The following is a 5,209-nucleotide window of genomic DNA, read 5'->3' on the forward strand; positions in this document are numbered from 1 at the left end:
TGTTCTCGTGTTTTTATTTTCAAGAGTATCACAATCCTTCTAATTGAGTCCTAAAATTAAGCTTCAATTTGTGATATTATTGTTTACTAAAAAAATCTCAAAGAATACAATTCATGCTTTTTTGATATAAGTCGTGGCCTGTATGTAAGTAAGTAAAGTATGTATTTCTGACAGTTTCAAAAAATATATATACTTCAAAAAGAAACCTTCGAATTTATTGCAATTTTCAATAGATGAAATATTTAATGTTTCAAGGAAATTAAAACTGGAGTTTTTATGAAAAATCTTTTTCTTATACATTTTTACCATTTTTACCAAAATTTTATCTTGTAAACTTCAAACAAAGTAATTGCGCATTTTTGCTGAGATCCACTTGACGTTATAAAATTAAATTCATTTTCAATTAGAAATTTTGTAAGAATCACATTGTCAGCCATATTTTTTTTCAGTAGCAAATTTTATTGCATATTTTTATAAAGATATATTTTAAGAAAAAAAAACATTACTTAATCCACCCTTAGGTGGTTGATGCCTTCCTCCCATTTAGAGGGTAATGCTATCCAAAATAGATACAAAAGGGTGGACCTTTCAGTGTTCTATCAATTTGATTTATTATTCATACCATCTGATTGGGTAATTCAAGGCACTTATGTGCTTATAACTTTTGATAGGGTTGCCAGATCTTCAATCTTTTGATCTCGTTGAAAAGGTCCTTTCTAACAATGTTTAACATTCTTACAAAAACCACCCTTTTTACAATCTTCCGGACTTTTGGTAAAATCGTTTTTTTTTAGCATTACTTTTGAAGTACTGAACTAAACTTTATAATTTTCAATAGCGACTTATGGGACCCCAAGACGGATCAAATGAGACCAAATCGGTCCAAATCGGTTCAGCCAGTGCCGAGATAATCCAGTGCAATTTTTTTTGATCAACACACACAGACATTTGCTCAGAATTCGATTCTGAGTCGATATGTATACATGAAGGTGGGTCTAGGAGGTCAAATTAGGTAAGGGACCATCCATAAACCACGTGGACACTTTTTTGGGAATCTGTTACCCCCCCCCCCCCTTCGTGGACAATTGTCCATATAAAAAAAAATCTTTTTTTTATGGATCGTGGACAATCGACCCCCTAAAATGTCCACGTGGTTTATGGGTGGTCCCTAAGGTGAGGAAGGCAAAAACTGGTTCAAAAAACATGGACAAAATTAAATAGATTAAAAATGTTTATTCAAAAACAACAATTAACAATTAAACAACAATTATTAATAATAAACAGAATTGAAAAATCAAAATTTAAAATTTCTTTAAAAAAATCTGAAAATTAGAAATTTATAAGTTCTAAAACTAGACAAACTAAAATTATAAAATTATGAAATTATGAATTATGTAATAATGAAATGATGAAATAAGAACATAAGGAAATTAGGAAATTTGGATGTTAGGATATTGAGAAATTTAGGAAATTAGAAAATCAGGAAATTAAGAAATTATGTAATATTGAAATAATGAAATTAGGAAAATAAGAAATTAGGAAATTATGTAATAAGGAAATTAATAAATAATGTAATAAATAATGAAATAAAGAAATTAGGAAATTCGAATGTTAGGAAATTGAGAAATCTAGGAAATAAGAAAATTAGGATATTAGGAAATAAGGAAATCAGAAATTTAGGAAATTAGAAAGTTAGGAAATTTGGTAATTAGGAAATTGAGAAATTAAGAAATGAGGAAATTAGGAAACATGAATGTAAAGAAATTAGGCAATTTGGTACACTCAACCCCCGGTGGTTGGTCACTTTTTCGTTTGACACTTTTTTAGTTTGTACCCCGTTGGTTGGTCAAAGTCAAACTAAAAAGTGACGAACTGTCACTTTTTACACGGCGCTCACGCTCACTATCAAAACAAACGTTTGGTAGTGTGTGTGAACTCCGTGTAAAAAGGGTGTCAAACTAAAAAGTGACCCCGTTCGTTTGACAACAGTTGGTGTCAAACCATCGGGGTTTGAGGGGAAATTAGAAAATTTGGAAATCAGGATGTAAGGAAATAAGGAAATTAGGAATTTAGGAAATTAAAAAAATAGGAAGCTAGGAAATTTGGTAATTAAAAAATTAGGAAATTATGTAATAATGAAATAAAGAATTAAGGAAATTAGGATATAAGGAAATTAGGAAATTTGAACGTTAAGAAATTGAGAATTTTTGGAAATTAGAAAATTAGGAAATCAGGGAATCAGAAAATTAAGAAATTTAGAAAATTAGGAAATTTGGTAATAAGATAATTTTATTAGGAAATAAGGAAATTAAGAAATTAGGATGTTAGGAAATAAGTAAATTTGGTAATTAGGCAATTTGGAAATTAAAAAATAAGGAAATTAAGAAATTATGAAGTAAGGAAGTTAGAAAATTAAGAAATAAGGAAACTTGGATGTTAGGAAATTAGGGAATTGAGAAATCAGGAAATTAGGAAATTTAACAATTAGGAATTTAAGAAATTAGGAAATAAGGAAATTAGGAAATTGACAAATTAGGAAATTTGGGTGGCATTTTTCGAGACGAGATTTGCCTATCGGATGGGGAAGTAAAACGTCGGTCCATTTGCGTAAAAGAGGCTATGGGTGACTCACCACACATAACCTTCGGACGCCTAGAAATGAGCAGAAACTTGCAACAGAGCCCACAAAAGACCCGGGGGTCGTTAAAGTGGATTGCTTTGCTTTTTGCATGTAAGGATATTTGGAAATTTAGAAATTATAAAATAAGGCTGGTACAAATGATAATTTTTTTTCTTAAATTGAAATTTTATTGTTTTTTTGTTATTTTCAAAGTCTTAAATTTTGAAATTACAAAACTCCACATTTTTTATTGTGGAATTTTGAGTTTTTTGAATTTTTTAAATATTACAGTTTTTAATGTTAGAATTACGGGTTTTTCGTAAATATGTGTTTTCAAATTTCTATATTTCAGATTTTTTAAACTTTTGTAATTTTGACTTGTAATTTCTAAAAATTTTCAGGTTTCGATTTTTTTAATTTTTTGAGCTATTGATTTATAAATTCTTCAATCTCGACTTTAATAATGTTTTTCAATTCTGCATAATTTTTATTTTGAATCTTCAAAATAAAGATTTAAAAAATGGTTGGAATTTCCTTCTTTGATATTTCTGAAATGTTTGTTTTACCATATTTTCGAATTTTAGTTTTTGAATCATTTGTATTGTCGAATATCAGATTATTATTGAATTTTTCAGAATAAAGACAACTTCTATTTTTTACTCCATTTCGACCAAAAAACTAAATCTGCCCCTCGATCTGCCCTTTTAATTTCAAGATTCTGCATTTTGAGATTCGCCGGGATTTTCTATTATTCTAACGAATATAAAATTATTAAAACGTTTGTAACTTTCAGTCGCATTCAAAAACTAAAATTCTAATTCTTTGATTTTTTCATCAATATATACAATGATATATAGTGTAAACTAACAGGATATCGTTTCAATAAAATTACAATTACAATCAAAACATATTACAAATAAGCACCGCGCGAAGAATCGTCAAACGCTACTTTCCGTTTCTGCTCCTTTTGAGCTGCGTACCGCTCAAGAAATTTTTTTTCGCGATCCTTTCCGACCCGGTTCTTGGGCGTTTTTTTTATATGGAGTTCCTTCCGATCTGCATATCAGCCTTTAGTAAAACAGAAAGGAATACACTGAAAATACGCCACACGTTTTATTCAAGTGCCCAAACACTTGAATGATTGAATAAAGCCACATCATAGATTTAATTGGTTTGTGTTTCAACATCAATCCAAATCATTATCAAATGCAAGTGTTTGGACGATTGAATTTTTGGTATTTTTTGACATGTTATTGTCATTCGGGTGGCTCCAGCTTTTCAAGTGTTTTGCTCATGAATTTGTCCCACTGCCTTTAACTATTAAAAGTGAAGAGCAAAACACTTGAAATTGATCTTAAGATCTACCCAAAACAGGCACTATTCAAAGTCAACGTGATTATCCACATGAATTTAATGTGTTTCACTGATTGATTTTAGAGCGACTTTCATCGAAGGCTAGAAGCTAGGCTAGAACCAATAGCACAAAAAACTCTCCCGTCTTCAACTGGCCGGCCGGCGCAGTGGTAGCGTGCACGACTAGCAAGCGAGAACCTGTATGGCGTCATCCATAAAGTATGTCACGCTAAAATCGGCCAAAATTAACCCCCCCTCCCCCCTATGTCACACTTTGTCACGCTGGCTCTGACCCCCCCTCACAAAGTACGTCACGTTTTGTCGGACCCCCTCCGCACTATCTTGTTTTTGTACAATTTTACACAGTAAAAAATCATGGTAATATTACATCTGGGAAGGGGTACATCTTTTATGTCAGAAAAAATGTGTAATTTTACCTCTGAAAATGAGTAATTTTACCACTTTTCTGGTGTAATGACACTTTTTGAGTCTAAATTGAGGTAAACATTGTTTTACTGTGTGGCATGATTCATAAAAAGGATGATTTTGAAATTTGGAATTCATTCGAGAGTGTTTTTAATTTTTACAGGTTGCGTTTGGATTTTTTAAATTTTGTTCAATGTTTAGTGATAAAAATCACCATTACAGTTTTTTGAAGCATATTAAATCTATCATCAAAAACTCTGTTTCATAAAGCCTTGAATCGTGTTTGATTTATGAGTAAAAGTTATCAAACATTAAATTTTTAAAGCTATATTTAAAAAAAAAAGTTCAATATTAAATAAATAGTCTAGCGTGACGTCACAGTCTCACGTACCCCCCCTCTCCCCCTTGTCACACTTTGTCACACTTACGACAACCCCCCCTCCCCCCCTAGAGCGTGACGTACTTTATGGATGACGCCTATATCGCTTGTACGTACTTTTATTTTTCAACACCATTTAAAATTCAAGTGTTTGGCTATTGACATTATTTCATGGCCAATCACCGAAATTTCAAGTGTTTTGCGATTGATATTTGAGTGCTCTGTACAGCAGGGCCAGATCATGTGTAGAACACTTCGTTGAGCTGTGTAAGTTTTGCTCAGTGTACGTGGCCAAGAAAAGGTTGAGAACCGTTGTTTTAGAGCAATGTTGGGGTCATATTTGAGCTCAATGACTTAAACCACATTTGAAGATTATGGCATAATTTTTCTCTGGTTTCTTTAGTTTGAAGGAAAATAAAAAGAACAAACAG

Source organism: Culex quinquefasciatus, chromosome 3 (assembly GCF_015732765.1).
Source record: "Culex quinquefasciatus strain JHB chromosome 3, VPISU_Cqui_1.0_pri_paternal, whole genome shotgun sequence".
Lineage (NCBI taxonomy): Eukaryota > Metazoa > Arthropoda > Insecta > Diptera > Culicidae > Culex > Culex quinquefasciatus.